Source organism: Myotis daubentonii, chromosome 3, assembly GCF_963259705.1.
Source record: "Myotis daubentonii chromosome 3, mMyoDau2.1, whole genome shotgun sequence".
NCBI lineage: Eukaryota > Metazoa > Chordata > Mammalia > Chiroptera > Vespertilionidae > Myotis > Myotis daubentonii.
Window position 1 is genome coordinate 22,911,139 of NC_081842.1, and position 23,666 is coordinate 22,934,804.

The following is a 23,666-nucleotide window of genomic DNA, read 5'->3' on the forward strand; positions in this document are numbered from 1 at the left end:
AACTGCCAACTAAGATTGGCAGTTAACTGCCAACAAGATGGCAGCTAATTTGCATATGTAGGCACAATGCAGGGAGGCGAAAGGGAAAGCAGGAAGAAGCCCCCTGCCACTGACAGTGATCGGAAACCCAGGGGGGAGCTAAGAGCTGGGGGGCAGAGCAAAGGCGGCCCTGGGGCCGCCTTTGCCCTGCCCCCCAGCCATGATCAGAGAATCAGGCGCCTTTTCTGCCCTGGCCAGTGATAGCAGGAAGTAGGGGTGGAGCCAGCGATGGGAGCTGGGCACGGTCGAAGCTGGCAGTCCCAGGAGCTAGGGGTCCTTTGCCTGGGCCTAAAGCGGAGCCCACGATCGTGGGACCACTGCAGCTGCGGGTCCCCGCTGCCCGAGCCGGACGCCTAGGCCAGAGGCATCCTGCAGGGGCAGGGGCGGAGCCTGAAACCGCGGGGAGCTGGGGTCCCCTGCCCAGGCCTGACACCTCTGCCGGAGGCCTCAGGCCTGGTCAAGGGGCCGATCCGGCGATTGGTGATCGGAGGGTGATGAGGGTCAACTCCTCTGGCCGAGGCATCAGGCCTGGGTGGGGGGCGGAGCCGGGGATTGGGGGGATATGATGGTCCCCTTGCCCAGGCCTGAAGCCTGGGTCAGAGGCGTCAGGCTTGGGCGGGGGGTGGAGCAAGCGATCAGAGGGAGATGGGGGTCCCCTGCCCAGGCATGATTCCTGGGCCAGAGGCCTCAGGCGTGGGCGGGGGCCAGAGCCAGTGATCGGGGGGAGATGGGGGTCCCCTGCCCAGGCCTGACGCCTCTGTCAGAGGCATCAGGCCTGGGCAAGGGGCCGATCCTGCGATTGGAAGGTGATGGGGGTCAACGCCTGAGGGCTCCCAGTATGTGAGAGGGGGCAGGCTGGGCTGAGGGACACTCCCCCCCCCCCACACCCAGTGCACGAATTTCGTGCACCGGGCCCCTAGTATATTATAAAAGAGACTAGAAAGTAAAGAGATTGACTCCTGGGATTTTGGCTTGAGCAATAGGATGAAAGATATGACTCCCTTCTGAAATAGGAAGTACTGAAAAAGATCAAGTTTGAAGGAGGAACTCAAGATTTCAGTTTTGGATCCATTGAGTATAAAGTTTTGGTTTTGATTTTTGAGACATTCAGATAGAGATGTCAAATAGACAATTGGATAAATGAATCTGGAGCATCTGAAAGCTATACATTTTTTTTTGGTCATTTACCTATAGTTTTCTATTAATGCTGTGCATGAGGACAAGAAAGGTTAGTAAGAAAGCATGGCACAAGATGAGGGCCTAGAGCCTTGAGGAGCTCTAACTTTCACTGGCTGAAGAGAACAGGATGAACCTGCAGAGGAGATTTGGGGAGCTCTTTTTTGAGAAAATGGGAAAATTGAATGAAGTAATATCATAGAAGACAAATGAGGATGCAGTATTTGATAGTATCAGGGTGGAGGAAAGAACAGATAATTGAAGGACCAAAGTACTTGAAGAAGCCAGAAGAGCTGATTTTAGAGTCCATGTGGCGGGAATGACTTTGTTAGAAGGAACTTCAAGCATCACCTTTATGAATTATTTCCTGGACTCTGGTACCCACACTTTCCACTCTTCCCCACCCTCTGAGTCCCCCATCCTGTACTCTTATGAAATTAGAATTCTTTTTTTAAAAAATATATATTTTATTCATTTTTTACAGAGAAGAAGGGAGAGGGATAGAAAGTCAGAAACATCGATGAGAGAGATCAATCAGCTGCCTCCTGCACGCCCCACAGTGGGGACGTGCCTGCAACCAAGGTACATGCCCTTGACCGGAATTGAACCTGGGGACCCTTGAGTCCGCAGGCCGACGCTCTATCCTCTGAGCCAAACCGGTTCGGCGAAATTAGAATTCTAACATAGCATTTATAATATTTTATTGTGCTATTTACTTTTATGCTTTTCCTAAAGAGATCTTCCAATTCTAATTTGGTAAACATTAGCATATGTTAGTGATATAAATAAAAATTTTTATTTACCATATCTCAAGACATAAAGACTTTTATCTTTAACTAAAGGCCTGGTGCACAAAATTCGTGCACTCAGGGGGTGTCACTCCGCCTGGCCTGCACCCTCTCTCAGTCCAGGAGTCCTAGGGGGATGTCCGACTGATGGCCTAGGGCAGGGGTCGGCAAACTCATTAGTCAACAGAGCCAAATATCAACAGTACAATGATTGAAATTTCTTTTGAGAGCCAAATTTTTTAAACTTAAACTATATAGGTAAGTACATTGTTATTAACTTAATTAAGGTACTCCTCAGGCTTAGGAAGAGCCACACTAAAGGGGCCAAAGAGCCGCATGTGGCTCACGAGCCGCAGTTTGCCGACCACGGGCCTAGGGGAGTGGGCCTAAGCTGGCAGTCGGACATCCTTAGCGCTGCCAAGGAGGTGGGAGAGGCTCCCGCCACCGCCACTGTACTCGCCAGCATTGAACCCAGATTCTGGCTGAGTGGTGCTCCCCCTGTGGTAGCTCACTGACCACCAGGGGGAAGCTCCTGTGTTGAGCGTCTGCCCCCTGGTGTTCAGTGTACGTCATAGTGACCAGTAGTTCTGCAATTGGGTCGAAACCAGCTCTCTGACATCCCCTGAGGGGTCCCGGATTGTGAGAGGCCACAAGCCAGGCCGAGGGACCCCGCCAGGGCACAATTGGGGCCGGGGAGGCATGCAGGAAGTTGGTCAGCTGAGGAGGGACTGCGGGAGGGCTCCAGGGCATGTGCGGCCCATTTCATTCAGTCCCAATGGGCCGGACCCCAGCAGTAAGCTAACTTACCAGTCAGAGCGTCTGCCCCCTGGTGGTCAGTGCACGTCATAGCGGCTGGTCAATCGGTCAACTGTCTGCCCCTTGTGGTCACTGCACGTCATAGCGAGCAGTTGAGCGGCCTTAGCCTATCATTAGCATGTTATGCTTTGATTGGTTGGTTGGCCTTCCTTATCTCTTGTTATGGCCTTCACTTTGAGGTCTATTTTGTCCGATATAAGTATTGCTACCCCAGCTTTCTTTTCCTTTCCATTTGCCTGAAAGATATTTTTCCATCCTTTCACTTTCAGTCTGTGTGAGTCCCTTCTAATGAGGTGGGTTTCTTGTAGACAGCAGATGTATGGGTCATGTTTTTTTATCCATTCAGCCACTCGATGTCTTTTGTTTGGAGCATTTAGTCCGTTTACGTTTAAAGTTATTATTGAAAGGTACTTGTTTGTAGCCATTTCTTTTTGTGTGTGTGTGTGGCTGTTTTCTTTCTGAGCTTTTTATTTCTTATTTTTATACCAGTCCCTTTAGCATTCCTTGCATTGCTGGCTTGGTGGTGACAAACTCCCTTAGCCTTTTTTTGTCTGTGAAGCTTCTTATTTCCCCTTCAAGTTTGAATGATAGCCTTGCTGGATAGAGTATTCTTGGATTCAGTCCTTTGCTTTGCATCACTTTGTAAATTTCAGTCCATTCTTTTCTGGCCTGATGTGTTTCTGTTGAGAAATCATTTGACAATCTAATGGGAGATCCCTTGTATGTAACTTTCCGTCTCTCTCTTGCCGCCTGTAAGATTCTCTCTTTGTCCTGAACATTTGCCATGGTGATTATGATGTGTCTTGGTGTGGGTCTTTTCGGGTTCACCTTGTTTGGGACTCTCTGGGCTTGTGTGACTTTTTTCTTCCCCACCTCAGGAAAGTTTTCTGCTATTATTTCTTCGAGTAGGTTTTCTAATCCTTGTTCATCCTTCTGTTGTTCTGGAACTCCTATTTTTCGTATGTTGTTTCGTTTCATGTTGTCCCAAAGCTCCCTTAGGCTCTCCTCCTGTCCTTTAATTTTTTTCTTCAATTGCAGTACATTTTGGGTGTGTTTTGCTTCCTTGTCTTCTAATTCACTAATTCGGTCCTCCGCTTCTCCTAGTCTACTGTTGATACTTTCAATGGAGTTTTTCATTGCAGCTATATCACTCTTCATTTCTTCTTGGGTCTTACTTAAGTTGTTGATTTTTTCATCTGTTTCTTCTAGCTTCTTCCATATGTTATCGATTTTTTCATCTGTTTCTTCTAGCTTCTTCCATATGTTATCGATTTTTTCATCTGTTTCTTCTTGCTTCTTGCAGAGGTTGTCGATTTTTTCCTCCATCCGGTTTATGCACTCTAGGACCCTTATTCTGAATTCTTTATCTGTCATGTTGCATGCCTCTGTATTACTTAGCTGCTTTTCTGGAGAGTCCTCCTTCTCTTTCCTTTGGGGGTTTCTTTGTCTACCCATGTTTGATCTCACTGACATATCTAGACGTTGAGTTGTTCAGTGGTTGCTCCCTTGGTGGCAGTGACTCCTTGGTCTGTGGTTGCTCTTCGGGCGGTTGCGGTAGCAGCTGCTCTTCAGTTGGCAGCAGCTCCTCTGGTGGGTGCTGTTCACAGCTGTGGTGGCTCTTCTGGCTGGTGGGGCGAGGTTTCACGTACAGCTGCTGTTCCTCAGCAGAGGATGTGGTGCTCAGGAGGTTGCTATTGCTTGGATCTGCTGCATTGATTTAAAGGCACAAAATACAACACAACAAGGCACCACGTACCAGGCACTATACACAAATATATTCACGATATTAATAACCCCAAATAAAGGTGACCACCTGAATTAAGAGAATTAGGGGATAAGGAAGAAGGAAGAGAAAAAGATAAAAGAGAAAAAAGAAAAGAAAAGTAGGGACCAAAAAAAAAAGGAGTGCAAAAATGAAATTGGGAAAAAGGAGGGGGGAAAATAAAAGTGAGAAAAGAAAAGAAAAAAAAAAAGAGCGAAAAGAGAGAATGAAGTGGAAGAGGGGAAGAGACTTTATATATGAGGAGAATACTCCTATAGAACAGCCATTAATCCCAACAAATTCCAGCAACAGCTCCCTGGATATGAATGCAAACTAGAAACAACCAATAATATAACGATGAAAATAGAATGGAGAACACTAATCCCAAAATAAAATAAAGAGAAAATAAAATGGCACTTTAAAAAATGGTAAAATTGTAGCAGTAATAATACTGGTTAAAAATAAGAAGGTAGTAATTAAAAGGGTAAAATCAGGTGATGGAAAAAGAAGAAGAAGAAAAAAAAACAAAGAACAGAAAAAAAAAAGAAAAAAAATTTGGTTTCTTAGTTAAAAAGTGAAAAAAGAAAAAAAAAATTGCAGTGGTGAAGGTCCTTCGGTTCTTCTATTCTTCAGTGTGGCTCGCCTTAGACCTTCCAGGTATTCAGGAGAGTGTTGAGTTTCCCTGCGATATACTGTTCCTCTGTGTTGTAAACCACAGTCCTTATTTTAAAGCAGGCCGCATTTATTTCCCAGACTGCCTTATTTTGTGTTTACCAAAGAGTCAGTTTGTGGGTCAGCCTCTGGGTGGCAGTGTTCTGGGGTTGGCCTCTGAGGCTATAGGGCCTCTCTGTCCAGTGGAAGTTCACTGCCCAGAGCTGACTGTGTAATAGTTAGTTACTGGTGCTATGTTGTTGCTGGGATTGAAAAATCCCTCTATAGGCCAGACCCTGTTAACTCCCAGGGAGTGATCAGGTTATCTTAATCCTTGATCTCGTACAGGGTGGAATCTGGGTGTGGCTGTGCTCCTTGCCTGGGGGCTGGGGGGAGGAGTCTCACTCTCCGGAGAGGATGGCTGCCCCAGTCCTGAGCTCAGGGGTGTCTCAGCACTCAATTCACTGCCACCTCTCCCGGCTCCCCCTCTCTCCCCAGTCTCTCCCCAGATTCCACTCCTCAGCACACTCTCCCTCTCTTCAGCACAGGTGAGTGTCTGTATCCGAAATGTCCCATGAACAGGATTCAGTGCAAACAAACAAACAAACGCCGGCCATGGAAACGGGGAAGGCTTGGATTCTGTAAGCTTCTTCTCTTACCAGGACTGCATGGTCAGGTCAGCTCTTCAGGCTGCCCCCTTTAGGCTCAGTGATCACAGAACCCAGCTCTCAATTTCCCTGGCGGCGCCAGGAATCCTGCGGTTCTCCTTTCCCCCGTCAGGGGCTGTGCCTGTCCCAGGGGACGCGGCTGTCTGCCACGCGGTCTCCCTCCGACTCTCTGGGCTCAGAGGACTGGCAAACTTTCCTGCCCAAATCCCTGGTTTTTTTACCTTTCCAGGGGAGTTCTGCTCTTCCCGGCTGCAAACCCTCTCACCAGCTGAGCAATTTCGCCAATTCGGTGTGGGTGATACTAGTTTCAGCTGCTCATTCCATTTGCTCAGGGACAGGAGCTGGGACGCGTCTGCCTATATCGCCGCCCAAGATTCTTTTTATTTTATTTTATTTTATTTTATTTTATTTTATTTTATTGCTTACAGTCTTACAAAGGGTATTACATATGTGTCCCTTTTTCCCCCCCGCCCTTGACAATCCCCTTGCTGTGAAGATTTTTAAAAAATACTTTTAAAAATTGGACCGCAGTAAGATATTTTCATGGAAGAAATTTTAGAAAACACAAGAATTAGAATGAACATAAAAGTCAGTTGAAATCCACTGTTAAATACAGCTAACATTAATTTATAACTTTTTAGTTACACATATGTACTCAAAGTGAATATATGCATGTATAAAACTATTCTTAATAAATATGACATTGTACCATTCTATAATATGCTCTTTTAAAAACTTAATATGCCACAAGAACGTTTTCATGGAAATATACAACTACATCATAATTTTTTTTATATCATAATTTTTAATGGCGACATGGTTTTCTGTTTGATGGATATTGCCATATTTTATTTCAGAGTTTGCCATTATTGGGTATTTACTTTGTTCCCAGGTTTTTGTCTCTTTTTTTGTTTTTTGTTTTATTAAATACAATGTAGTGATTAATATGGAAGTAGAATTTTCAGGTCAAATGCTTTATGTGTGTTATTGAGAAATTTTAACATTTTCAAATTGCTTTGTGGAACACTTGTATTATTTCTGTAGCATCTGAGGATACCTGATTCCCCACACCTTTTCCTACACTGGATATATAATCACTCATTTTCATCTTTGCTTGTCTGCTAGGTAGAAAATGGGATTTAGTTTTATCTTTCAGATCTGTGTCTATAATATTTCTCTAAATGTTCATTAGCAGATTTTTCTTTTTGTGAATATTTTGACAATTCATGAGAGTTGATCATTAAGGGTCAGTTATTCATTTTTACTTAAATCCTCACCCCTTTGCAGCCTCCTTCCAAATCATGGTTCCAATTAAGGAGTAGGAGAATACTGTAAAATTTTATTTCATTGTTAAAGTTATAGTTTTTAGAGATTGACAGTAATAAATTCTCTCCATCAAAATTTGGACAATGAACTCAGGCTGCCAGGTTTCCAAACTGCCTTTTACCAGCTGAGGTGTTAACTGTGGTATCTACTTAACCTCTAAACCTCAGTTATTGAATCTACATATAATATGGATAATAATTTTGTCTTTATAATAAAGTTATAAGGATTAAATGAATTCATTTTTGTAAAGCACTCACTACATTGACTGTTGCATACTGTTAATGTTTCTTCAGAGGTGGAATCTCAAAGAAGGTTAGTTTACTTAGATATATATGATGAAAGATTTAAGTGCTAGGAAATGCAAAGAGATCTTTAGGAAATGGCAAATAGTTTGACTTGGGCAAGAATCTTGAATTTTATGCTGAGGAGTTTATTTTCATTCACTATGCAAAGAAAAATTTTAGTAGTTTTATTTCCTACAACTATTAGGTGATCACCTGATTAACATCATAGGAAAACATCAGAAGGAAGAGAAAAAAATACCAAAATCCTATTTAATAAAGAGATAATATGCAAATTGACCATCACTCCAACACACAAGATGGCCAGCAGGGGAGGGCAGTTGGGGGTGACCAGGCCAGCGGGGGGGGGGGACAGATAGGGTCAGCCAGGCTTGCAAAGGAGGGAAGTTAGGGGTGACCAGGCCAGCAGGGGAGGGCAGTTAGGGGCAATCGGGCTGGCAGGGGAGCAGTTAGACATCAATTAGGCTGCCAGAGGAGTGGTTATGGGGTGATCAGGCTGGCAGGCAGAAGCAGTTAGGGGCAACCAGGCAGGCAGGCGAGTGGTTGGGAGCCAGCAGTCCTGGATTGTGATGGATGTCCGACTACCCGTTCAGGCCCGATCAACGGGCAGTCGGACATCCCTTTAGAGGTCCCAGATTGGAGAGGGTACAGGCTGGGCTGAGGGACACACACCCCCTCATGCACAAATTGCATGCACTGGGCCTTTAGTACTTTAATAATTGAAGAATTGAGTAATCAATTTTTGAGTTGTAGAAAGTTTGCTATTTTTAGGAAAAATATACATGTTGCATTTTTTTCTCATTATATTTGCTACCTTCTATTTGGGATTGTTGACTCTCCATTGCATATTAGATAGATACTGCTTTTATGAAGTTGTTGGAACATAAGTTTTATGATTATGGACTTTCTTGAAAGTAGAAATCTATTTTTAATTGTATTTAAATTTAAATTATAAACAATGATTCTTTATATTTAAATATAAATTTGTATTTATACTTAATGAAAATATAATACATATATAAATTTAAATAGATTTAAGTACTGAAGATGAAATATGCTGGTTCATTCTTTTAAAAAAATTAAATTTATTGTGGAGACATTGGTTAATAGGATCATATAGGTTTCAAGTGTACATTTTTATGATACATGATCTGTATATTGTATTGTATGCCCACTACTCAAAGTCAAATTCATCTTCTGTCCCCATATATTTGACCCCTTTATCATTTACAGACTCCCGAACTCCCTTCCCTCAGGTAACCACCTATAGTTGTCTAGGTCTGTGTTTTAAGTTTTATATCCCACATATGAGTGAAATCATATGGTTATTATATTTTCTGACTTATTGAATCTCAATCCTCCAAGTGAAGTAAATCACATCATATTCATAAATGATGCTTAAATCAGTGATAGTTATTCTTTTTTCACATTCCAGTTTTGGTTCTTTTAGAAAAAGAAATCAGAAATAATCCAAATGTCCAACAATAATGAGTAATTTAACTTATTGTTACATCTGTGAGCAGGATAGTATGATAGTATGTAAACAGTAAAATTATTATATGTAAATATATTTAATAACACCAGAGAAGCTGTTTTTAAGTAGTAAAAAAAATTTAAGCTACATAACAGAAATCAATGATGGTCTCATTTTTGTAAGAAAAAGAAAAAGTACATTTGTGTGAATGCATAAAAATGGAGGGAAAACCTAAAATATGTTTAGGTATTATCTTTGGCTGGTGGGATTTCAGGTGATTTTTATTTTCTTAGCACCAGACATAATTTTGAAATTTTCAGGGCCCCTGCTATTCCATATGGCACCTTTTCAGATACTAGCAAAAACCGTCCCTTCATCCTGTGGCTGCAGTACCGCAACAGGATGCACTGCTTTGTCAGGGCGTATAGCTTTTATCTTCCACTGCCTGGTTAGGTTTTCCTTTCTTTTTTTCTTTTTTTCTCTCCATAATGAACAACATGCACAATTGTACATGATGGCCCTGAAAACTTACATAATAAAAATTATTTAAAATTACAGACTAAAAGTAACATGACCTTTTAATGCATCTACTCTGGGCAGGCTACTCTTCTTACTTGACCTCTGCAAGTGACCTTTGAGCCTACTCTTCCTGCCTATTCTTTTCTACTTACCCACTCTGCTCAGATGCAATCAATCCTTCAGGATGCAGCTAAAATTACCCTGCTCTTTGAAATATTTTTCAACCACTCTACCACATATGGCAATTTCATCTTCTTCTGAACTTCTCTTGAACTAGGTTAAGAACATGGATTGAAGGGATCAGTGGTGAATGGGTTGCATCTTACCTACTAACTCCAAATGATGGGCACTGACTACTTAGAGCACAGTGTTAAGATGCTTGAGCTGCAACTGGAAAGAAGATTGTCATTGATTAGGAATGTTAGTCCTGCATGTGGGAAATAACAGATAGGTAGCATGTTCTCATTCACTTTCCCTGCCTGGCTTGGACATTAACTCTTTCATGCATTAGTCTTAATTTGACAACTGTTTTAAATATCTAAGGTATAGATACCATATCTTAATACTTTTTGTTGATGATATTTATGTTTTTGTTATTTCTTTTTCTTTTTTTTAAAAAAAAAATATGGAACGCTTCACAAATTTGCATGTCATCCTTGTGCAGGGGCCATCCTAATCTTCTCTGTATTGTTCCAATTTTAGTATATGTGCTGCCGAAGCGAGCACTGTTATTGTTATTATTATCCATTCCAAATTTTTCATTTAACTAGGTGCTCAATAAATATATTTATATTGCTCTTTCTTCATTCTTGATGTTCCAAGTCTCTTTCTGGAATAATTTTCCTTGTGTCTGAAGCATTTCTTTAGCAATTCTTTTAGATCAGATCTACAAGTGATGGATTATCTTTGTGTTTTTTCATCTGAAACTGTTATCTAGAGCACAGCTTGAAAATTTTCGAAATCTCATTTCTTTCCTTTGTAGACCCTTTCTGTGAACTCCAGAGCCTGTTTACTGGAATGACTGTAAATGGCTTACCTTGATACATACCAAATTAAGTCTTCAGCTTCCCATTGGAATACAATCAGTGTGTATCATAAGTCCTCAACTGCTTAATATGTTTAATTTAAACTTGGCCCAATATAGTAGATGCTCACGAATACTGGTAAAACTAACTAAAGAATCTTAAAAAGAGAATAGCCCATGTAAAATTCAATAATCATGGTACACTTGTCTGTGTAAATGGTATATAAGTTCTAGAATAGAATATCTGTAATAATAAAAACATAATATCCTAATTAGACTGGACAGCTGAACGACCTTCCGGACATCATTCCGGACGTCCTTCCAGATAAAGCAGCGGCAGCAGGAGCCGAGGCAGAGATAGTTAGGGGCGATTAGGTAGGCAGGTGAGCAGTTAGGGGCAATCAGGCAGGCAGGCAAGTGGTTAGGGGCGATCAGGCACACAGGCAGAGGTAGTTAGGGGCAATCAGACAGGCAGGTAGAGGGGATAGGGGTGATCAGGTAGGCAGGCAAGTGGTTAGGGGCGATCCGACAGGCAGGCAGAGAGGTTAGGGGTGATCAGACAGAGGGATGTCCTACTGCCAGTTTAGGCCCGATCCCTGCGGGCCTAAACTGGCAGTGTTGTAAATAATAATCAGTTAGATAAAAAATTACTCATAAAATAATACAAACATCTAAACACTATATTATGAACCAGGGTAACATAAGAATATATATTGAGAGCCACTAATTTGCAAGATATTCTCCAATCAGGAGAAAAATGCTGAGTATTCTAACCAAACCAGGTACATTACAACTGGGAATTCCATGAATATCTTTTTGGAACTTAGAGTTAATACTCTGTATTTTTCTTATTGGGGTTAAAATGTAAAAAAAAAAGAAAAATAGGAAATTGATATACTGTTTTTTCTTCTTTTTTCAACATACTTTATTATTCTGCCTCCTTTCAGAGATCGGAATATGAGAATGTGCTTATGTCAGGATATTTTTATTGGATGTTAGCATTGGGCCAAGCTCTTTATATGTATTTTATTTGAAAAGTAGACTGACTTTCGTTTATAGGTATTACAGTTGAAACGTGGTTACAAAAGCTAACATCTATAAAGAGATTTCTTTATTTTGGAAATTGAATATGGTCAATTGGTCCAGTACTAGCCTGTCACATTGCACCAGTATTTATTGAGTGACTTATGTATATATGTGCTGATTTTTTCAATCTCTGACTTGAATTTAAGAATGAAAAAATTAGAGAAGATATATAACCTGACAAAGTTATTTAGTAAGTAGTAGAGTTGAATTTGAAACTAGGTTTTTCTTAGGTTTATATATTACAGAAATCTTACATTAATAACATTTTATTCTTTTTTAAAATATATTTTTATTGATTTTTTACAGAGAGGAAGGGAGAGGGATAGTTTGAAACATCGATGTGAGAGAAACATCGATCAGCTGCCTCCTGCACACCCCCTACTGGGGATGTGCCTACAACCAAGGTACATGATCTCGGCCGGAATCGAACCTGGGACCCTTCAGTCAGCAGGCCGACGCTCTACCAGGGGTCCTCAAACTACGGCCCGTAGGCCACATGCAGCCCGCCGAAAACATTTATCCGGCCCGCCGGGTGTTTTTGCCGCTGCTACCTGTCCTGCTTAGCAGCCAGCTCGTCCCGGGCCCGCATTGCGCATGTGTGGAATGTCTGAGGAACAGTGAACTGGCCCCCTGTTTAAAAAGTTTGAGGTTCCTCCTATCCACTGAGCCAAACCGGTTAGGGCACATTTTATTCTTTTTTTTTTTAAACATTTAAAAAAATATATATCTTTACTGATTTCAGAGAGGAAGGCAGAGGGAAAGAGAGATAGAAGCATCAATGATGAGAGAGAATCATTGATTGGCTGCTTCCTGCACATCCCCTACTGGGGATCAAGCCCACAACCTAGGCATGTGCCCTTGACCAGAATTGAACCTGGGACCCTTCAGTCCGCAGGCTGACGCTCTATCCACTGAGCTACACTAGTTAGGGCATAACATTTTATTTTTAATAAAAAAAAAGGTCTTATACATGTAAAATGTATCAATTATTATTTGATACTACACTTGATCTTAGCCAAAAGACAGAGAAGCGATTAATTATTATTTGAGATGGGAGATATAGGATATAACTCAAGCTTTTATTTTTATTTTTATTTTTTTTATATATTTTATTGACTTTTTACAGAGAGGAAGGGAGAGAGAGAGAAACATCGATGAGAGAGAATCATCGATCAGCTGCCTCCTGCACATCTCCTACTGGGGATATGCCCGCAACCCAGGTACATGCCCTTGACCGGAATCGAACCTGGGACCTCTCAGTCCGCAGGCCGACGCTCTATCCACTGAGCCAAACCGGTTTCGGCTAACTCAAGCTTTTAAAAACATTGACTGCCATTATCTAAAAAACAAAACAAAACAAAACGTAGATTTTTGCTTTATGAAAGAGGATATAAAATTAATTGTGATGTTATCTCTATAGCTGTAGAAAACTGCAGCATAGTAATCTTTTAAAACTGAGTGATATGCTTTGTTTATGACAAAAAATCTGTAAAATTGTGTACTGTTGTAGGAGTTACTCTATTTTTTATAATTACTGTCTATGCAAATTGTATATGGGATAATACACATACATTACTAATTACAAATATATTTAAGTTTTTATTTCTTAAAGACTTGGTCCATGAAATGATATTTTGATGCGATAGCAGTTAGTTGCTTGCATTATGGTTTCTGAGTATTTTATAACTTAACACTACTGGATTTTTGGCGAGCTTTATGAAATGGCTTTGGTTTATATTTATTTTGTTACTTTTCTACTTCCAATCCAAAAAAAAGTTACTTTTCTTTTGGATGTCTTTTGTTTAATTAATTTGTTTTAAAATAGTGCTTTTATAAGTAAATCTATATTATATTTTGGATTGATATAATAAGGAATGATGAGAACAATCATGTACTTTTACTGGGAGAAGCAAGTAATTAAAATTTTTTTTCTAAGCTGATATTTTGACAAGTGTGAATGCAAAATGCATTTATTGAGAGTAAAGAAGAATGCCATCATCAGTAGGAATAGGGTTGGATTTTTTTGTTTTGTTGTTTTCAAAATAAATGCCATTATTGACTGTGGCTCCCTGACCTGGTTCCCTTGTACCATTTAAAACCTGAGTGATCATTTTAGTATAATATTGCTAACATCTTTTTTAAAAAGTTGAATCCTTCCTAGTAAGACTAGATCTAAAATATATTATTCTATTATTTTATTTTATTATTTATTAAGAGGATATAAGCTTTATCATAGCAAGTTTCTGGATTTACAGCATGCTTCCTTTGGTAAAATAATGAAATCTGTTTGCCACAAAGGTAAATTAGTATCTTTATTTTAATTTTTTTTCTTGGCCTCCTCTGATATGATTGATGCATCATGTCTCCCTGCTGGAAGGAGATCTAATATTGAAGGAGACAGGTGCCACAAGGTTTATTTAGGACAACCTCTGTCAGTTTCAAAATGTCTGCCTCATATATGTTGAGCTCCTGCATTTCCTGCTTTAGAGCCTTGTGTTATGCCAACATTACTATCTGTGCTGCCTCAACTACAAATTGGATGAACAGCCCATGACACTTTTTCAATATTATTACATTAAACCAAGTGGATTTTGATTGATAACCTAATATTCAACTAATGCAAAACATCAATCATGGCAAGTATATTAATTATTTAATATTGCAGTCTAATTCAGAAATCGATGTGCTGCATGAGAGGAAGGGAAACTCATGGTTCCCAGAAGATTTAAGACAGGGAATGATTAAAAAAAAGACCTGCTGTACTCCTGTGTGTTAGTTCGATACAAATCTTTATTCATTTGCCAATAATCTCTTCCCATTTTCTACTTCAGGACCATTTTATCAGTTTTGAGACCTATAATTGAATTAAGTCTGCTTTCAGCACAGGGCAAAAGGAGTTGCACAAATATTGATGAAGTCATGACAGGGACAACCCAAGAGACAGACCACTAAAGAGGACCGGCCTTTAAAGAGGACCATTTGTTGCAAGATCCCTCTGTCAATGTCTTGGATCTTGCCTCTCTATTTTTAAAAATGTATTAAGACTTTTGGAACCACTATTAAGACTTCTGTATTTATATATCTATTGTAATGACATATTTCTAAAGCACATTGCCATTTGTGGTGTACCTTCATGTACATTATCTTGCTGCTTTTTTCACTGTAACCTTAATGTGTTAGGTAAGGCAGGTTTTACAGAATACACACATTATAGAAGAATAATCTGGGCTTTGGAGAAGTTGGCTTATTACCCAAGTTCTTGCAACTATTTTGTCAGGGCTTAAATTTGAGTGTGGGTCTTCTGCTTCTAGAGCCAGGATTATATATCATGCTGTCTTGAATAATATTTATGTACTCATGATGCTTTTCTTTATCTGTGTTGTTTTGAGATGGCCACCCTTTCTATGTTTCTGCCCAAAGTAAAACTAAAGAAAACTGATTTCCTTGGAGAACTTGTTGAAAATTTGGTGTTCCAAACTATGATACTTATCTAAGCTTTATGAATATACAAACCTGCTGGATACAAATGAAAATTTCTTAATGTATTGTGTCTTTTACTAGAATGTCCTCCTTTTTATATCTCAAAAAATATTTTTGGGGGGATGGGAAGTGGCTTAAATATACTTTATCACTAAATTACCACCCCAGCTTTCTTTTGGTTCCTGTTTACCTTGTTATATCTTTTACTATCTCTTGCCTGGAAACCTTTCTGAATTTTTTTTGTTTTGTGGATTTTTTTGTATATGAGACATTGCTGAATTTTTTTACCCAATCTGAAAATCTTCTCTGGCATTTTAACTCCAGATTATTATGGGTGAATTTTCTTTAGTTTTCTTTTTAATCATTGATTGTTTAGATTACAATAATTACTATGTTCTATGCCACCCTTTATTATTTATCTTGTTGCTTTTCCTGAATTTATTTCTCATCTTAATGCATTATATTTTTCAGAATTTTGTTCAAATAGTGTCTTTGTGTGGGTAATTTTATGCTGAAATTTGTTTTCTATCAATTTAAATAATAGTTTATTTAGCTGTATATAAATTCATGCTCACAGTACTTTTCCTTAAGAAAATTATTTTTATTTAGTTTAGAGAGGAAGGGAGAGGAAGCAAGAGATAGAAACATCAATGATGAGAGAGAATCATTGATTGCTGCCTCCTTCACGCCCCCTACTAGGGATGGAGCCTTTAACCTGGGCATATGCCCTGACCGGAATCGAACTATGACCTTCTGGTTCATAGGTCAATGCTCAACCGCTGAGCCACACCACCTGGCCTCTTTTCCTTTAACATTTACTTTCTCTTAGAAGTTAATACTTTCTTGTTCAGCATTAGTATTGAGAAGTCTAATGTCAGTGTTATTCTTCCTTTATGGAGGGGTATGTTTTTTCTTTCTGGGTGCTTTTAGACTTTTATCTTGATCTATAATAGTGTCATTACTCTTATATTATGCTTTGCTGTGTATTTTTCCTTAATTATCCTGTTCACTATTTTATTTAACCTTTCTTTTTTTTTAATTTTATTAAATCTTTATTGTTCAGATTATTACAGTTGTTCCTCTTTTTTCCCCCAAAGCTCCCCTCCAGCCAGTTCCCACCCCACCCTCTGCCCTTACCCCCCCCCCCCACTGTCCTCATCCATAGGTGCACAATTTTTGTCCAGTCTCTTCCCCCATCTCCCACACCCCTTTCCCCCCAAGAATAGTGAGTCCATTACCTTTCTATGTCACTGATTCTATTATAATCACCAGCTTATTTTGTTCATCAGATTATTTATTCACTTGATTCTTAGATTCACTTGTTGATAGATGCATATTTGTTGATCATAATTAGTATCTTTACCTTTTTCTTCTTCCTCTTCTTAAAGGATACCTTTCAGCATTTCATATAATACTGGTTTGGTGGTGATCAACTCCTTTAGCTTTTCCTTATCTGTGAAGCTCTTTATCTGACCTTCAATTCTGAATGATAGTTTTGCTGGATAAAGTAATCTTGGTTGTAGGTTCTTGGCATTCATTCACTTTGAATATTTCTTGCCACTCCCTTCTGGCCTGCAAAGTTTCTGTTGAGAAATCAGCTGACAGTCGTATGGGTATTCCCTTGTAGGTAACTGACTTTCTTTCTCTTGCTGCTTTTAAGATTCTCTCTTTGTCTTTTGCTCTTGGCATTTTAATTATGATGTGTCTTGGTGTGGTCCTCTTTGGATTCCTTTTGTTTGGGGTTCTCTGCGCTTCCTGGACTTGTAAGTCTATTTCTTTCACCAGGTAGGGGAAGTTTTCTGTCATTATTTCTTCAAATAGGTTTTCAATATCTTGCTCTCTCTCTTCTTCTGGCACCCCTATAATTCTGATGTTGGTACGCTTGAAGCTGTCCCAGAGGCTCCTTACACTATCTTCATATTTTTGGATTCTTTTTTCATTTTGCTTTTCTGGTTGGCTGTTTTTTGCTTCTTCGCATTTCAAATCTTTGCCTTGATTCTTGCGCTCCTCTGGTCTGCTGTTGGGAGTCTGTATAATATTCGTTCTTTCAGTCCGTGTATGCTTAATTTCTAGTTGGTTCTTTATCATAACATCGAAGTTCTCATTAGGTTTCTTGTAGATCTCAATAACTTTATCAGCGGCTTCTAGACAGTTCTTGAGAGACCTTAAAAGTGTGGTTCTGAACTCTATATCCTCCCTTGACAGTTTTGTCCTGTTTCTTTGTCTCCGCATTTTTTATGCTTTCTTGGTGCACCCCCTAGTGGTCTTTATGCGCAGTCTTGTTGTAGTTAAGCCTTGATTGTTGTAGTTAATCCTAGGGGGATTTGACCTCCAGGCCAAGTGGCTGTGAGAATCAGCTGTGTCTGCAGTGGGAAAACTTCTGTCCTCTAGGGAGGTGCTAATCTAGCCTTTGCCTGAGGCTATCCAGCAAATGGCTCTGTGCAGGGCTTGGGTGGGGCGGGTGGCAGGGGATCAACAGAGCTGGAGGAGGAAGCAGTTATGGCTGCTCTCAGTCCCATCCCCAGAGGCTCTGCCTCTCAGAGTCCCAGCAACCACTGCAAACCTCGGAGAGAAAGCTGCCCTCGCGTTCCGACCGATGCCAGACAGTCCCGCTTCTCCCGTTTGAGTCTGGGTCCCTAGAGACTCGCCCAGAACTGGAGCTCAGAATCTGAGACTCCCTCCCGATTGAAAACAACAACCGCGCCCTCCGCCTCCAGCCTGCGCCCCGCGTACCTCCGAACCTTTGTATTTTCCGCACTGCGCCTCCTCTGAGTCTCGTATGCTGTTCTCTTTCCTTCTAGTTGAAGAATTTCCCCTCAGCCAGCCTTCCTGTGGTTCTGGGAGATGTCCGTTCCGTCTTTTAGTTGTATTTTTGAAGTGGTTGTTCGAGGCAGCTAACCCCGGTGTTTACCTATGCCGCCATCTTGGTTTCTCCCCCTATTTAACGTTTCAATGTAAGGTTTGAATATTTCTGTATCTTGGAAATATTTGTCATTTCTTCAAATGTGTTTGTTTTTTTCTTCTAAAGTGTCTCTTCTTTCCTTCTAGGTTTTCCATTGCATAGATGTTGCACATCTACTCTGTTCTTAATTTTATCTCTTATTTGTTCTTTTTTTTTCATCCCTTTCTTATGCTTTCTGGGAGAATTCTTGTACCCAGTGTTCCAGCTCATTAATTCATTCTCAGTCTGTAGCTATTTTGCTTTCAATCCATTCTGTGAGTTTTTTCAAACTATTGTATTTATATTTAATTTCTAAAAATCTTTCTTTTCAATATGTTATTATATCAGTATTATATTTTTGCTCAGTGTGTTCTGTTTTCTCTGGATGAGGTTGCTCCATTGGTTATTTTTTTCCAATCCCATGTTTACACACTTCAGAGATCTTAAATTTTTTTTTTCATAGACTTTTCTTTCACTTCTTACAACATTAGCTGCCTTGGGTAGTAATTTTAATCTGAGGAGGGGAATAAAAGTCTAGGTTCTAGCTGATGCTCCTCCAGGTTAATTTAAAAATTATAGAGTCCAAAGTCTGGCCTCAGTCAACTATTTTTTCATTTTTAACGTTTATCTTTATTGTTGAAAGTATTACAGATGTCCCCATTTCTTCCCCATTGACCGCCCTCCTTCACCCCATACCCAGCTACTTTTTCCATTGTGGCCTACTCCATCAAAAACAATACAACTTCTAAACAAGGATTTATAGAGAAAGCCACATCAAGACTGGTAGGAAGGGCGAGGCACCAAAAAGGCTGGCCCTGCTCTCACAGCCAGTGGCTGAGATTCTCAGCTGCAACAGTTCCCTTTAAGAAATGTGGGGTTTCTACTATATCCAGGCCCCTCAGCCCAGAGTACAGAGCCATGAAGATGCTGTGAAAATCAGCAGGATTCTGTATACCAGGGAGAGAGAGGATTCTGCTAAAGACACAGGCACCCTTTTAAAGAGCCATGCACAAAATCCTTTTTTGCAACCACTTACCATGGGCTCCAGAGGAGGGAGGGTGGAGTGGAATATAGTCACATGAGGAGAGACTGGGGTTATTGGCTTTGGGGAGACAGCTGAAAGGACAGCCACCAGGATTCCTGAGTTGAGCTTCTCTCTCACACTGCCTACGCCATCTTTCTTGAGTGGAACAATCTCTTTCATATGGTATCAGCCTGGAGAAATGCAATAGCTCTACCCTCTGGATTCCCTGTTGCCTTACCCTATAGAGCTTGCGCCCTACTAAGGAGTCAGGTACCTGGCCTGGGCTGTAGAGAGGTCTGGGTAGCTGGCAGACTCTAAGGGAGTGCCAGTGACTGAATTGTGTGGCTATGAGGCAAGGGCCATTCCCCCCACTTTACTGTGAAACTGACTGGTGTCTTACCCTTGCAGGAGATATGCTAGCCCCACTCTTTGGGCTCCTGGCAGACCCACCCTCCCTACTCCTGGTGGCTCTGCCCTGCTGAGATCTGGGCAGAAACTAGGACAGACTGAGTTGTATGGGTCTAGGATGGGGGTCTTTTCTTCCATGCATGCCCTACCAGTACAGAGTTCTCCCTTTTACAAGGCCAAATCTTGGCCTATTAGGGCCTAATGAACTGTGCTGGTCTCATCCTGACCACTACCTGACACCCTATCCCGCCACAAAGGTGTGCAAGCACCCAGTGGGTAGCAGCTAGACTTGATATACCCTGGAACATTTGCTGAGTGGCCTCAGCCCAGCCCTGGCATCGAGTTTGAACCTGTGTCATCCTGGTGAACACCACTCACCCCTACCTGGTGACTTACTGAGAACCTACCTCATGTAACTCAAGTACTGCCAGAGGCTCTTTCAGTGACTGAGCCTAAGGTAGCTGGCAGACACAGGAGAGGCAGATCTCAGGGTTTCTTGGGACTTTTGCTGACCTGCCTTGGTGCTAGAAAACGCCGGCCTTGATGTATAGCTTGTTCCTTCCCACACAACCAGGCAGGCCCAACAGAGACAGCCACAAACTGGGGCTCACCTTGTGGCTCCAAACAGGTTGCTCAGGGCCAGTCACAGGCAGCTTCTAAATTGGCCTATACCAGAGTCCCTCCCAAGAGGCCCCAGAACAAACATACCCAGTGGCCAGCTTCAGACAGCATCATAGCAGGATTTAATTAGCTTCACAAGTGGCATCGCCAAAGGGAGATCTAATCAGGCACCGGACTCTGCTGAGGCAAAATCTACTTAGTGTGGTCAGCATCTACACAGCAGCTCATACACTGTGGTCCGGGTCGATCCTCAGAGTCAGTGAGCCTGAGTGTCGACCCTAAGCACAAAGAAGCCAATAACAATCAATACTCAATTACAACAGGAGGGCCCACATAATGCACACAAGGGACATTCCTGGAGCACCCAGCACAGTTGATCAAGGGGACTTTGCCACTGGTCCCACAGGGCACCTCCTTCATAAGGTCATCCTACGAGAACCACCTAATACATAAAAACAAAAACAAAGAGGCAGCCAAAATGGGGAGACATGCTCCAAATGAAAGAATAGGAGAAATCTCCAGAAAAAGAGGTATATGAAATGGAGGCAAGAAATTTATCAGATATAGAGTTCAAAGTAACGGTTATAAGGATGCTCAGGGAACTTAGTGAAAACTACAACAGCATGAAAAGGGACATAGAAACTATGAAAAAGAACCAGTTGGAAATGAAGAATACTATTTCTGACATCAAGAATAAACTGGAAAAAATTAAAAAGTAGGTTGGATGAAGCAGAGAATAAAATTCGTGATTTAGAAGACAAGGTAGAAAAAACACCCAATAAGAGCAGCAAAAAGAAAGAAGAATTAAAAAGAATGAGGATAGTTTAAAGGATTAAGGATAGTTTAACAACATCCACATCTGGAGAAGAGAGGGAGCAAGGAATAGAGAACCTATTTGAAGAAATAATGACCAAAACTTCCCTAACCTGGTGAAGGAAAAAAATATACACAGGTTCAGGAAACAGAGTTCCCAAACAAGATGAACCCAAAGAGGCCCACACCAAGATACATCATAATTAAAATGGCAAAGTTAAAGACAAAGAGACAATATTAAAAGCAGCACAAGAAAGATAGTTACCTACAATGGAGCTCCTATAAGATTTTCAGCTGATTTCTCAACAGAAACATTTTGAGCCAGAAGGAATTGTCATGAAATATTCAAAGTGATGAAAAGGAAGGACCTATAACCCAGATTACTTTACACGGCAAAGCTATCCATTACATAAGGGGTAAAACCCATGTGCTGTATATACATTTGTAATTATGTATAAAGTAAAACCGTTTTAAACTGTAAAAATTTTTTTCAGTGTGTTTTCTGGAATTTTGCCACAACATACTGGCTTTGTTTTTATTTATCTTCCTGTCTAGTTATTGGCTTCAGATTTGTGTAAAGTCCCCCTCGACCTTTCAAAAAAAAATAAATGTTCTTTAAGTCTTGAATAAAATAAAATTGTTGGAGAAATAAAGAGTTTTCCAGACAAGAAAAAACTTAATGAGTTCATTGCTACCAAACCAGTACTACAAGAAATGTTAAAGGGTCTTCTTGAAGAAGAAAGAAAAATAGGAACATAGTTAAAAAAATAAAATGGCAGTACATATGTATCTATCAATAATCACTTTAAATGTAAATGGCCTAAATGTTCCAATCAAAAGATATAGGGTAGCTGAATGAATAGGAAAACAAGACCCATATATGTGCTGTTGACAAAAGATCCACTCAGAACAAAAGATTCACATAGACTGAAAGTTAAAGGATAGAAAAAGATATTTCATGCAAATGAAAATTTAAAAAATCTGAAGTAGCAACACGTATATCTGACAAAATAGACAGTAGTGAGTGAAGCTAGGTTTCTAGTCTGTTATGCTGCTCTTGTCATTTTCCATGTGATGTAGCTTTGGAAATAAAGCAGAGGGAATGAGTAAACAGGAGTGTAGTAAGATACCGTTGATTTTAAGAAGGGGTTTGACATGATCAAGCTTACATTTTAGAAAGATTTTGCTGTATTATAGAGAGTGAATTGATGTGGTGCAAGGCAGGACCCATTTTTAACCATTAGGATGTTTTGTAGTAATCTGGGAGAGAAAAGATGAGACCAGTACTCTCTCTTAGTAACATCAGAGAGAAAACAAAAGACCTAAAATAAGATAGTACCTGTGAAGATAAAAGTGATTAAATCTATATGGTAATTAAGGATGTTGAATAGCCAAGTCTCTGTGATTGAGTACATTTGTTTACAACTGGTAGTGAAAAAAGGCTTGTGTCAAGGATGCTTCCTAGTTTTCTTTCAGGCATACCATTCTAAAAGCATATTTCCTAAATATCACTTAATTTAAAGAATCACTTTGAAGTATAGCAAAGCAGTAGCCTAGCCAATCTTTTCTTATTTTTAGGAATAGTTTCTTGTCCTTGATTCCAAAATGCAAACAGCTCAGAGAATTGATTTTCCTTAATTTTATGGTAAACTCAGTTTACATCGAAACCTACCCTGAAATGAAGCTACTTATAACCTTTGTTTATCCCACTCTGTGGAATATTCATGTTTCTTTTAGAATTAATGTGTATGATGATGAGATGCTGCTTCGAGTCATGCTGTCAGCGTTGCGTGACATATAGTATATATACCTTATTACCTTTCTAAACTCCCAACTATTCTGATGAAGCATGTCTAGCCCCAGTGATTTCAGATAATTAATTAAGGACTTGTACTTTGAATCTGAACATTTTTTTTATATTGTAATATTATTTTCTAATAAGAACCATTATGTGACAATGTAGCCATGGGGGGAAATGATGTAGATGTGTATTATATAGAGCAAACTCCAAGATAGATTGCCAAGTGAAGGTACCAAAAACAGTGCTTATAGTATGTTTCTGTTTGGGTTTAATAAAAAAATAAAATTTAAAAAAAACGCGAAGGAAGAAATACACATGTACATACATATAGAATTTTTTTAGAAAGACAAACAAAGGTAATATTAGTGATTGAGAATTGGGAGTCAGTGATAGGAGGAAGACAATTTCACTGTTGTGTGCACATACACATATTGCACTGTCAGATGTTTCACTATATACATTATTCTTTTTGTTTATATTTCAGATTATACAGATGATCATATGAGAATGTCCTTGCAAAAATTTGAAGTTCTGTTTGCCTGCCAGATCCATTAAATGCATTATTTTGTAATAATAATGTAAAAAATAATTATTTATGTAGCTATTAGCCTTTTCTGACACCTTGTTTTTAATTTATGCCTATCATTTATCATTAGGGCATCCAGAGAATGAGTTTTAGAAATCCTTACATTTTAAATGTTGAATACATGGTATGGTTAAGATTGCCAGAAGCAGAAAGAAGAGAGAGAATGGCTAAAGAAAGATAAGTGCTTTGCTAATCAGTAGATGTTGAAATTTATTCCCAATATGTCAGACTGGGCAGTGAGAGCAAAGGTTGGGAGCCATGGGTTTGAAGGGAAATTTGGAAAGATTGAAAGATAGATAAAGGAAACAGAGAAGTATATAGGCAAAGAAAATTGAAATCAGAAATAAAGAGGAAAGAAAGA

The 23,666-nt window shown here is 40.0% G+C and overlaps 1 protein-coding gene and 2 non-coding genes across 3 annotated transcripts in view; 1 reads left to right on the top strand and 2 right to left on the bottom strand.

Annotated features, from left to right (window-relative positions):
• The window catches only part of RSRC1 (arginine and serine rich coiled-coil 1), a 365,275-nt gene that overhangs the window by 161,154 nt on the left and 180,455 nt on the right, over positions 1–23,666 (top strand). The gene's annotated exons all lie outside the window — the stretch shown is intronic.
• LOC132232007 (U6 spliceosomal RNA) lies at positions 10,141–10,247 on the bottom strand. The gene has a single exon (XR_009452171.1). It is a non-coding gene; the product is annotated as a U6 spliceosomal RNA (small nuclear RNA).
• LOC132231959 (U2 spliceosomal RNA) lies at positions 12,479–12,666 on the bottom strand. Its single transcript, XR_009452151.1, has one exon. It is a non-coding gene; the product is annotated as a U2 spliceosomal RNA (small nuclear RNA).